The following is a 12950-nucleotide window of genomic DNA, read 5'->3' as shown; positions in this document are numbered from 1 at the left end:
CAATGGTTTATCTTCCCTAGAAAGATTCCTGTCGAAAGTTCTTAATCTAACGATAAGTAGAATTCAAGTTCTTCCCCCAAGAGGAGCTAGCCTACTTTATTTATCATACAATGTGTCAGGAGTTTACTTGCCAACACATTTTATTGAGTGCCATATAATTTTCATGTTTATAAAATAAAATAGTTCCTTTTTCATTTAAGATTAGCTTGGTTTTCCTTTTAAGTATGCCCCCCTGGGATCTCTTATACTGGGCAAAGAACCAAAGTCAAACAGCATCTTCCATTAATGCATAAAAACTGCAAAGGCTATCGGGCCTTCTGTACTCATTCCCTGGTATAACCTGTATTTTCCCAGGCCCTGAAAGCCTGAGGGATAAAATTAACAACCAGGGGTCATAATCTCAGTGATCTCAGGCTCCCTGCAGTAAAATCCCTGGAACTTCAGCCGAAGGGTCCCTCCCAGCCCATTCAGAGATCCCCAGAGATATGATCCCCACTATCAAGTGAGCAACATGAGTCCCCTCTTCACACCTCTTCATTCTCCACAACTCCATGGATGCCATGCTTTCCCAGTAGATGCCTAGGTGCTAACCCAACGCAGCCTCTCCCGCTGGAGCTTGCAGCTCCCGTCTTGGCCACAGGACATACTCATCCTGCCAGGCTCCACTCTGCCTATCACTGTACCAAGGTAGGAAATGCCCCCTCAACCAGCACTGGACACTCCCCCATCAAGCCTGTGAGTGTCCTGAGTCACTGGCAACACAGATTTTCAGTGTCCTCTGGTTTCCACATTCTCCTCCCCAGGAATTTGGCTGAAAGCCCATGAACAGCTGAGTAAAGAGTTACCCGTTACAGGGCTTTATGTTGCACTCAAAATAGACTTTCTGAATATAAACGGATGCATCATTTCTGGAAGGCAATTTGGCAACATATATCAAAAGCCTGTACATATGCCTAGGCTTGGACACATCCCACCCACCAATTCCATTTCTAGGATATAATCAATATAATGAAATAATAACAGACATTAGAAATGATACTATAAATCAAAAATTATTGACATGGAAAGATGGTCATAAAAAAACAAACTATTCCATTTTGCTGTGCTGTGTGTGTGTGTATGTGTGTAAATTCATGTATTTATAGGAAAAGGTCTGGAAAGATTTACAACAATGTATGAACAGTTACCTCCAAGTGGTGAGATCATAGTTGCATTTTGTTTGTCCATTTTTTTCATCTGCATTTCCCATTATTTCTACAGTGAGCATGTAAAGTTTTGCAAAAGAAAACAAAGGATGATTTTCTATTAAAAAAAAAATTGAGCCTTCTTTTCATAATGCCCTCCCCCTTTCCCCAACTCTAGGGGCCCTTGGTCTAGCTGATGGTCACCAAATCCCTCTCCTTAGGCTGATTCCCTCTCCCCAGCTGCCAAGAGGTAGAAAGAGCACCTTGTCTTAGCGCTGGGGAACAGCCTTTGTTGAGTGTAGACATGGATTGTCTAATGAAGTTTAACATAGTGCAAATAGAGCTGTATTAGGCTCTAGGGTTGCCATAACAAAGTAGCACAGCTGTGTGGCTTACACAGCAGACATTGATTTTCTCATAGTTCTGGAGGCCAGAAGTCTGAGAATCTCCTTGGCTTGTAGATAGCCACCTTCTCCCTGTGTCTTCACTTCCTCTTCCCTCCATGCATGTCTTTGCCCAGATTTCTTCGTCTTATAAAGACCCCAATGAGATGGGATTACAGCACACCCTACTGAGCTCATTTTAACTTAATTGTATCTTTAAAGACCCCATCTCCAAATAGAGTCACATTCCTGAGGTACTGGAGGTTAGGACTAAAACATATGAATTTCAGAGGGACACAATTCAGCCAGTAACAGAGCTCCTGCTCACCCACTTCATAGCATCCCTGGACAAGCTGGGGTGTGCCGATACCTGCAAACCTAATCCTGAGTTCTCACTGTGCTAGAAATTCATGCATGACCCACAGTGGGTCCACACTCTTCCAATGGGGAGGAGCCTCAAAAAATATTCTTTGTGCTGTGAGGTCCTGATGGTTGGCTGAGCACATCTGCATATAAAATCAATAGGATCTGGTTCCTGAATATGGAAAATTAATTCTACTTGTATGTTTGGCCAGAGGGAAAACATTTTTCAAAGACTCCTAGAGTCAGCACTATCCATCACAGTATTTCAGTTACTGCAAAGATGTCTCAGAGGTCAGACAGATAGAAATAGAAGTCCTATTCTCTAATAAATAACAAATTGGAAAGGTCTCCTGCCATCCATTTTCTGCATCATTTCATACAAGTACAGTTCCATTGGTTAGAAAGGAAGTGTTTTTCCCTGGTTGATGCCCATCTCAGTTGGTTCTGAGTTCCCCAAGTGACAGGAGGCCTGATTGCTGTTCTGTGGAAGCAGCCTTGTTGGCTGCCCACCTGCAGAAGATCATGTCTCCTGATTCCCCTTTTTCTCCAGTAGTCCAGAATCTTTACCTCTGGTTTAACTCAACGTTAGGGCTTGGGAAAATGGAAGCTTCTTTTTTTTTTTTAATAAAAAAAATTTTTTAATGTTTATTAATTTTTGAGAGACAGAGTGCAAGCCAGGGAGGGTCAGAGAGGTAGACAGAATCCAAAGCAGGCTCCAGGTTCTGAGCTGTCAGCACAGAGCCCAACGTGGGGCTCAAACCCATGACCTGAGCCAAAGTCGGATGCCCAACCGACTGAGCCACTGAGGCGCCCCTGGAAGATTCTTTTTATAGAAAGAAAGAAAAAAACAGAAGTAACTATCAAATTAAATATTGACTTCAATTATAGATTTTTATTTATAGTGTCTCTCCCAGTTTTAAGTATGTCTAAAAACCACTTATTACCCATAGAAAATAATATATAGCACCACAACCACCTCCCAATTATTCCAGATCTATTTGCTCATTCACTTCTGAGGCTCTTTTCTTCTACTTCTCTTCTTCCTGTACATATTTTAGGCATTTCATTGCCCATGAACAGCTCAGAGAGAGTGGATGAATAACAGAATAATGAAAATTCCAGTTGGCCTTTAACTTAGTAACTCAGTTACATTTGGAAAATAATGGGCCTGTAACTAAAAGATACTATCATAGAAAAACAAGGGAAACTTAGGGTTAATCTGTAATTTTAATAATTCCTGCCAAATCTGATACCTTTTACTACAGATGGTATTATTTTTATAATTTAATGACTCTTACAAAAGTTATTAAATATCCCATGTTAGGCTTTTTTGCTGTAATTTTTATGAAATTTTATGTTGCACTTAAAAAGGGCATAACTGTCTTCCAATATTCCACATTCATGTATACCAGAGAAGTGGAAAGTAATAGGCAGATGTTGAAGTCAGAAATTTACATATGGCAGAAGGAAGAAATTAAACTATAAGGGACTGGTGTGCTATTGCCATAGCAAATTTATTTTGAACAATATGATATGAATAGTATTTTTAGTTTATAAATCCAATAATAAGGGGTAGAAATTTTCCATTGGTCAATCAATAGTATTAAGCTTCTTCATATAATTTTTAAAAGTAAGTAGGATATGACTTTTTTAGATTCCACATATAAGTACAATCATGCAATCTTTTTCTTTCCATGTCTGTCTCATTTCACCATTTTGTTGCAAATGGCAGGATGTACTTTTTTAAGTATGAATAGTATTCCATTATATAATTATACCACAATTTCATTTCAATGCGTATATGTACATCAAATCATCATGTTATATACACTTTAAATATATGCAGTTTTTATTTTTGAGATAAAATTTTTAAAAATTAGGTAAGGTAGAAATCTTTTTTTTCTCAACATATAAAATAATGATGATAAAAGTAACATCTATTGTATCTTTCTTTGTGGCAAGCAATGTTCTTAGTGCTTTAGTTCTATTATTTCATTCAAGTTTTCCAATACCCCTATGAAGTGGGTACATTATTATCCCCATTTTATGGATGAGGAAACTGAGACTTGAAGTTGAAAAACTTGCCCAAAGACTAACACATAGAAGTAAGGGAGCCACAGCACACATCCAGGCAGCCTAATTTCATGGTCTTCTCTTAGGACACATTTGTAGATGTGCTCCCAAATGTCATATCAATTCCCCTTTAAGCCTCTTTCATTTCTTCTTTTTCCCTGCCACCTTCCCCCCACTCACTTTCACTCTTCCCTCTTTAATTGGTCAGATTCCCTTCCCACATAAATAATTTGACCTTGACACTATCCCATCCCATCTTGCCTTTCTCCCAACGCCCCCCCCCCCCGCCCCCACTGCCAAACCTATGAACTATATCATCTTCAAAGACTGCCAGAGGTGGAAGATTAGGCAAATGAAGGAAATGGCCTTTAGATGACCCTTTCTGTTTTGATCTAGTATCTGGGAAGAGCCTCAGGATAATAGCCGTGCTGATCTGTGTCTGTTTACCCAGGGAGGGAGGCAAATGGTGAGGTCATCTAAGGCCGGTTTCAAGATGCGAAAGGTAGTGTCAGGGGATGGACGGCTATCAACAACAGACAAGCAAATGGAAAGTGGCATACTGCAAGTAAGAGGAGTACCAAGCAGCCAAAATCCACGAGAATGAAACTAGAGATGGGGAAAGTCCAGATTTCTGGTGGCTAGTCTGCAGTCAAGGAGGGCTATACTTGCTGGACGCTGCTGTACTTGGGAATGCCTTTCAGAAGTGCACTCAAAGATACAATAATCTTGACAGAGAAGGGTAAGGAGGTAACTTGAGGTAGCTCCTCCCTGTCGTGTTTAAAAAAAAAAATCCATCCCACGTACATGTATAAACTGCATGTCTCAACATGTGTAACACTGCTTCCGCTTTAGGGGAATGTAGAGACTCTGCTGGACAATCCTAAGGGCTCATGCTGGCTGCCATGAGAGGCACATCCTCACCAGATGTTTCTGAGAAAGACTGGCATGGCCTGAGTGCAGGAGATGTGGGGGTTCACCTGAGCAGAGGCTGAGTGGGCTAAAGATGTGGAATACTTTCCAATAGTGGGGATCCCTTGTGGCCAATCCCCTATTGCAGGCACTGTTAGTATCTCTTCTCTCTTCACTTCTCCTCCATGTTCCTTTCTCCCCTCAGCCAGTGTACCAGTTAGGGTGCATTTGGCCACAGGACACAAAAGAAGCAGATTCAAATACCTTAAATAATAATGAAGTGTATATTACCACTTAAAAAGAAATTCAGAGGTAAGAAAACTCCTGGCATCAATCATCCTGACTTGATTTAGATACCGCTTCTCTTGGGTCTTCTTTTGACTCCTCCCATCTGTGTGCCCGCCTCCTCCTCAGGCTGGGAGCAAGATGGCTGCAGCAGCTCTAAGCATCTTATCCAGACACAACACTTTGAGAGGCAGAAAAGGGACCGAATTGCAATGGTATCTCTTGTTAAATTGAGGAAAACTGCCCATTTGTGTCATTTTGTGGCATTGGGTCTCATGCCTGAAATGATTGGGCATCTGCAGTCTCAGTCAGGATCCAGTACCTGGATCTGGGGCCAGACTCCCCAGAAACCCTTGGATCAAGCAGGGGAAAGGGAGATGGTAACTGGATAGATTTGAGGATTTATGTTTGGGAATCGGCTATTGGGAAAGCAACCTCTAGTAGTGTCTGATACAGCCAAGAAATCTTTTCTACTTTGTGAGGCTGAGGAGGAAGAATGCCCTTAAGCATGTTTTCTCCCAAACATTCTGTTTATATGTCATTTCTGTTCTTCCAAGTGTCTATGGTTTTTAAACGTACAAGCCAGATTTAGAAATCTTTTTTTTTTCTCCTTTCTTTTACCACATAATTTCCATGAGGCAGTGAGCACAGACTGGCCTACCTCCTTAAATTTTAAAAGAAGACAAAATAGTAAAGGAAAATGTAGGGGAAAATAAATGAATCCCCATTTAGATAAAATAATCCCTTCCCACACACAATCAGCCAGTACATTTCCTATCATTACCTTGACCAAGGCAAACAGGCGTGGGGGCGGGGGGGCTCTTGCCTTCCTCACCACCTCCTCAAGTAGCTTCCTTAGAGACTCCTTCTTCCCTTTCAGGCTCATAATAATTAATGGAGTCTCACCTAAAAATAGCAACAGAGTTGAAATGCACAGCGTGAGATGAGAGAACCCTCAACTCCTCTTAAAGATACTAAGTCCATCCATCCCCTTCCTCTCTCCTCTAACCTCTGTCTTCCAGGCCCCAGACCCACCATTCCTAAAACTCATGCTTGAGATTATCAGTATAAGATTGACAAGAATACTGACAAAAAGGAAGGATTTTAGTGCAATGGTTTTGACAGTATCCTGAATTAACAGACTTCTGTATAAACAATGGGATATTTTTTCCAAGCAGTATAAATCACAAGCCACCAACATTTCATATTTGTCTAATTTATGCACATGGGTCTTTCATCTTATACTAATCCTCTTTTACACTTATTTTCCAATGGCATCGTCTCCCCTCATGTTTTTCTCAGTCTCCCCAGTTGACATTTTTGGTGTTTCCACAAAATGCCAAGCATCACATTGCACTTAACGTTTTTCCTGATTTTCCCTATTGATGGCCTAGCTTCAGCCAGACTTTGATTAAAATTTTCCACAAAATATGATGCTTCCTGGCACTTTCTGAAATTACCTGATAATGACTCTGCATTGTGTTGACAGAAACAATTCTTGTCAAAGTGGTATTCCATTAGGGCTTCTGCTTCGGTTTGTACACATTCCTGGCAGGGTATCCCTGAGTGAGAAGCATGCCCACTCCTGTGAGCTCTATCTATTACAAAATGTGAGGGTTTTCTTTCACGATAGAACATACTTCACTGTATGCCCAACTTACTTGTTAGCATCCTTCTATGCAAAAGCCTATCAAGGGTACTCAGTAGGGTTCTGAAATACACTTTCAGTCCTTCTTCACTAAGGAGTTGGTGAAAACCATTACCTGGAGAAATTTTCTCAATTCTGGTCAATAGGTTTCTTTTTCCTTTAGTTGTCCAGGTTCCTTATCCATTCAGTCTGTTATTCTTCATTTGGTGACACATCCTAATTCTCTCCTGTGTGTCCTATACTATTCCTGCCCCCCGAAGATCAGTTTCTTTATTCCAATGTTTGTATTATTATAGTGGGGATGGGGGGTGGATGGTAGGGGAAGAACCCTCAATATCTGGTTACAGATTGTAAGTGATTAAGTCCAGGCATACCTCAGAGATATTGCAGGTCGGGTTTCAGACCACTGCAATAAAACAATATCACAATAAAGAGAGCCAAAGGAAATGTTTGATTTCCAAGTGCTTATAAAAGCTATGTTTACACTATACTGCAGTTTATTAAGTGTTCAAAAGCATTATGTCTAAAAATAAGAAAAAAAAAAACACTATGAGGGACACCCAGGTGGCTCAGTCAGTTAAGCATCCAACTCTTGACTTCAGCTCAGGTCATAATCTCACAGTTCATGTGATTGAGTCCTGCATTGGGCTCCATGCTGACAGCTGGAGTCTGCTTGGGATTCTTTCTCTCCTTCTGTCTCTGGCCCTCTCCCACTCTCGCATGTGTGTAGAAACACACATTCTCTCTCTCTCTCTCTCACTCTCTCTCCCAAAATAAATAAACATTTTTAGAAAGTATGCATACCTTAATTTAAAAATACTTTATTGCTAAAAAATGTGAACCATCATCTGAGCTTTCAGTGAACTATAATCTTCTTGCTGGTAGAGGATCTTGCTCAATGTTGATGGCTGCTGACGGATCAGGGCGGTGGTTGTTGAAGGTGGGGGTGGCTGTGGCAAATACCTAAATAAGACAATAATGAAGTTTGCTGCATCAATTGACTCCTCCTTTCACAAATGATTTTTCCATAGCATGCAATGCTGCTTGATAGCATTTTACCCATGGCAGAACCTTTTTCAAAATTCTAGTCAGTCCTCTCAAACCCCGCTGCTACTTTCTCATCTACATTTATGCCATGTTCTAAGCCCTTTGTTGTCATTTCAACAATCTTCACAGCATCTTCACCAGGAGTAGGTTCCATCTCAAGAAACCACTCCCTGTGCTCATCCATAAGAAGCCAACTCTTCATCTAATCAAGATTGATCATGAGATTGCAACATTTCAGTCACGTCTTCAGTCTCCACTTCTAATTCTGGTTCTCTTGCTATTTCCACCACATCTGCCCTTACTTTCTCCACTGAAGCCTTGAACCTTCAATAAGTAAAAAAAAACAAAAACAAAAACAAAAAACAGTATCTGTGAAGCGTAATAAAGCAAGTATGCCTATATTTATCGTATTTCTGGGAAGGGTTGCTTTTTCCAATACTTTCTGTGAAACGCCTGTTTTTGGTTTTTAATTACTGAAGAAATGTGTTTCTGTTTTGATTGGACTGGAGTTCCCCCTAGCTTTCTATTCTAATCCAAGCACTCTTTGTAACAGAATATCTGTCCAGATTTCTCTAGATTCTGCCCCAATGTTTGTTGCCACCCTATAGTGATAGGGAAAATTATATTTTGTTCCTATGGGTGGAGAAAATAGCTTCCTGCTTAAGATATAAGCTATAAATGAATCCCACCTCCTTCCTTCCAGCAGAAACTAAGCTGTCAAATGACCTATGTGTGCAGCTTTAAACCATATATATATATATTTTTTACTTCCACAGATCCAAGTCTTCCTGGGAAACCGGGTTATAAACCAAAGCTCTGAATTTTGTTTCACCAGCACATCATAGTGTGCTGATGTGTCCATTGGTGCTTTTTTTTTTTTAATTTTTTTCAATGTTTTTTACTTATTTTGGGGACAGAGAGAGACAGAGTGTGAACGGGGGAGGGGCAGAGAGAGAGGGAGACACAGAATCGGAAACAGGCTCCAGGCTCTGAGCCATCAGCCCAGAGCCCGACGCGGGGCTCGAACTCACGGACCGCGAGATCGTGACCTGGCTGAAGTCGGACGCTTAACCGACTGCGCCACCCAGGCGCCCCTCCATTGGTGCTTTAAAGTGAATTAGAATAGTGTATTAGTTATCTATTGATACATAACAATTTGCCCCAAACTTGGCAGTTAAAAACAAGGGACACATAATCTCACAGTTTCTGTGGTCAGGAATTCAGCAGCAGCATAGATGGGTGATTCTGACTCAGTCTTTCATGGGGTTCCCACCAATTATTCCCTGGCCACAAAAGTCATCTTAATGGGAGAGAATCTGTTTCCAGGTGCAATGGAGCATTTGCTGGCAGCCTTCGTTTGTTTCCTTGAACACATCGGCTACCCCATAGGCTGGAGTGTCCTCCTGACGTGCATCTGGCTTCCCCCAAAGTTAGTAATTCAATAGAGAGTGCATGCTTGAGAGAGGGAGAGAGTACCCAAGACAGAAGCTGCAGTCTTTTATAACCTCACCTCAGAAGTGACACTTCTTTCATATGCTAGGGGTCATACAGACTAACTCTGGTACAATGCAGAAGGGGACTATTCAAAGGGGTGGGTACCAGGAGGTAGATGTCATTAATGGACTATCTTAGAGGCTAGCTACGACAAATAACTGTAAATTGGGTTTGTCTTTCAGGTCACAGAACCCACCACTCTCCGTTGTCTTTCTAGGAACTCCAACCACCAGCTTCTCATCTCTTTCAAATGTTTTCATTACCTGCCTGCTTCTAAAGGCATTTGGGTTTGTGACCTCTAGTCTAAACACTTCATGTCCAGTATTCTATGTAGTATATTAGAAAAAAAAAAGAACAAAAACAAAAACAACCAGTCACATCCTGACCCTCAACCTTGATCACATTATAACTAGATTATTACATTCCATTCTTAGTGCAGCCTTTCAAAAAGTAATATTAACAAAATATTGAGCATTCAATTAGTGTGACAAAAAAATAAAAGAAAATGAGAGAGCAGGAAACCAGCTAGTCAGTAGCAAAACCAGTGTTCTAACATCTATTCTAGCACACTTTCTTTTAGAATGTGGGGCCCTAGGGGCACCTGGGTGGCTCAGTCGGTTGAGTGTCTGACTTCGGCTCAGGCCATGATCTCATGGTTTGTGAGTTCGAGCCCCGCATCCGGCTCTGTGCTGACAGCTCTGAGCCTGAAGCCTGTTTCAGATTCTGTGTCTCCCTCTCTCTCGGTCCCTCCCCTGCTCATGCTCTGTCTTTCTCTTTCTCTCTCAAAAATAAATAAACATTAAAAAAATTTTTTTAGAATGTGGGGCCCATTATCAGCTACTTCAAGAGCCTGAAGAGATGTTCTTGGTCACGTCAAAGGGCAGAGCTAGAACCAAGTGCACAATACTAAGTTTTACTTATATCATGACAGGCTAACAATTAGAGACCTCACACCAATGGAATGGAGTCCATCATCAAAAGCTTTCAACCCAAACTTGGAGGATCGACATTCAGAGATTTCTAGGCTCTTCAGATGGAACCAGACAACCCCAAAGAAATTTTCCTCCAAACCTGGGCTTCTATAGCTGCTGTTCTGGTTCTTCCTTAACCATTACCGTTATCCTCCTGGCAATTCCAAACTGAAAAGTGGATAACCAGGTGGGGCATATGGGCAGGTGGGGATCAGCTGAGGGACTCCAGGGGCTCATTTTCTGTCCTGACCCTGGTCTCATCTCTCTATGAGGCAGAGTGCTTCCCATTGGTTCTTCCCTCTCACCAGTCCCCCTTCTTGATTTCCCTTCTCACTGTCAGCTATAGCCCTGAGAAGTGTGTCAAGTAGGCCCCATCTATCCTTGCAAGGTGTCTGTGTGTTCTCTGCAGTGGAGCATTCACAGGATTTGGATATGCCTTTAACTGGCACATTTCAATTCAAGTCAACAGGTATTTGGGGGCCACTGCTCAGGGCTAGCATTTTCCTGGGCACCAAAGGGGCGAACGAAGTAAGTAGACATGACGAGGACCACCTCGAAGAACTTCCATTTGCCTGTAAATTTTACTGCCCAGTCCCATCCCTTACAGTATTGATTGGCACCCAGGGGTAACAAAAGGCATCTTCCTCACTTTTCACACTTGGTACTTTTCAGAAATAACCTGTGGGTAACCTCTGAAATTCGCACAAAATCAGCACAAAGTTAGCCATTACACAAATCACAGGATTTAGCCCATATTTAAGAGAAGCACTTTTCAGCTGCATGGTGATTTTTCATCCGTGGATCGCAAATTATTTCCTTCAAAGGCACACTTAGTTGTGTGCTTCACAAAGAGAAACCAATATGACACAATTTTAAAATTATATTTAATCGCTTTCATGGGGTGTTCTACTTGGTAAAGAAGAAAATAAAAGGTTAGAGGAAGGCCGGGATCCTTTCTTTACAATGGACAGGAACGAGACAAGCCAGCCAGGCTTCCTTTATGCTATCTGCAGTATGAAACTCACTATATTGTCCCAAATTCCTTTTATTTTATTTTCAATGTCTAATTTTTCCCAGCTTTTCTTTCCTTGCCATCTTTTTCCTCTGTTGCCATGTACAATGCATAACAACAGTTCCTGGACTCCGAAAATGCAGAAACCTCACAAGAATATTGCCTGGGGAAAATTAATCTCTGTACCTCCAGTTACAAAGATTCATTTGCACATGAAACCCCTAATTCCCCACTGGTGAGAAATTTGCATTTTTCATTAATCTAATACAGTAGCAACTGGTGTACCACATCATTCTGTTGAAGTCAGTGACTAATCTTCCCCAAGTTGCTTTGAACCTGTGTTCCCATGATTTTGTGTTTCAGTTGAAAAATGTCACGACCTCATGTCTTTTTACATTTGTATAGTTATCTGTTACAGCAAAACTATTCCCTTCCCCCCAGATTCAGTGGTTCAAAACAGCAACCATTTAGTTAGCCCGAGGTTCTGTTGGGCAGTACTTCTGTTCTCGGCTAGACTCACTGGTACATCTGTGATCAGTTGCTGGGTTGCCTGGGGGCTGACTTGCCTAAGGAGACCTCAGCTGGGCTGACTCATCTCTGCTCCATGTGGTCTCTCAGCCTCCAGCAGGCTGGGCTGGTTCCCTGCAGTGGAGGTAAGCTCTTAAGAGCCGTGTGAAATGAACCTGCAAAGCCTATTTGAGGCTTAGGCTTAAACTTTCAGAGGACGGGTGCCTGGGTGGCTCAGTCGGCTAAGCGTCTGACTTTTAGCTCAGGTCATGATCTCATGGTTCATGAGTTCAAGCTCAAGCCTCACATCAGGCCCTCTGCCATAAGCACAAAGCCTGCTTCAGATCTTCTCTCTTTGCACCTCCTCTCCTCATGCTTGCTCTCTCTCTCTCTCTCTCTCAAATAAATAAAGTTAAAAAGAATTCTCAGAGTAAATCCCACTGCATCCTGGCCAAAGCAAATCACAAGGACACCTCAATTGCAAGGGGTGGAGAAAGAGGAGCCCTTGTCTTAATTCGAGGAGCCCTAAGTATTGTTAGCAGTATGGCAACCTGTTGCCCTAGTCACTGGGAGCATATTCGCTTTTATTCTTTGCACTATGCTACTGGTTCTGTTAACCCATGTGTTGGTGTCTGATTTGTTTTGCATTATTGCCTATAGTTTCCTTCACTTCTAGAGTCTAAGAAGGAAAGGGAAGGAAAACAGCATTGTTCATGCCTGATGTATGCCAGGCATTGAGTAGGCATTTTCTATTGGTTCATTCAATACCCACACAGCCATTTTGCAGATAAGAAAATCAATATCTAGAAAATATAAATAACTTGCCCATGTAGTTCAGTCTAAATGCCAGAATTGGGATTTGAAATTGCATTTAGATATAATTCCAAAGCTCTTATATGTTGTACCATGTTGTTTAGCATCTTTCTTTCATGTAGGTCATATCACTAATAAATGAATGAATGAAATGTGGTACAAATCAGCTGTAAGTTTAGTGTTAGTCAAATGATTTTTTTGTCCTCTGTTTCAATTAATATGGAAAATCTCAAGCCATGCCTCTTTGTCACTGTATATACT

At 41.5% G+C, this 12950-nt stretch overlaps 1 protein-coding gene across 1 annotated transcript in view; it reads left to right on the top strand.

Moving 5' to 3' along the window:
- The window catches only part of KCNQ5 (potassium voltage-gated channel subfamily Q member 5), a 516838-nt gene that overhangs the window by 454741 nt on the left and 49147 nt on the right, over positions 1-12950 (top strand). The window lies entirely within an intron of this gene.

Source organism: Lynx rufus, unplaced genomic scaffold, assembly GCF_022079265.1.
Source record: "Lynx rufus isolate CCGP_SWC_20201006 ecotype Redwood Valley unplaced genomic scaffold, mLynRuf1.p SCAF_6, whole genome shotgun sequence".
Lineage (NCBI taxonomy): Eukaryota > Metazoa > Chordata > Mammalia > Carnivora > Felidae > Lynx > Lynx rufus.
This window is presented reverse-complemented; position numbering and strand designations above follow the sequence as displayed.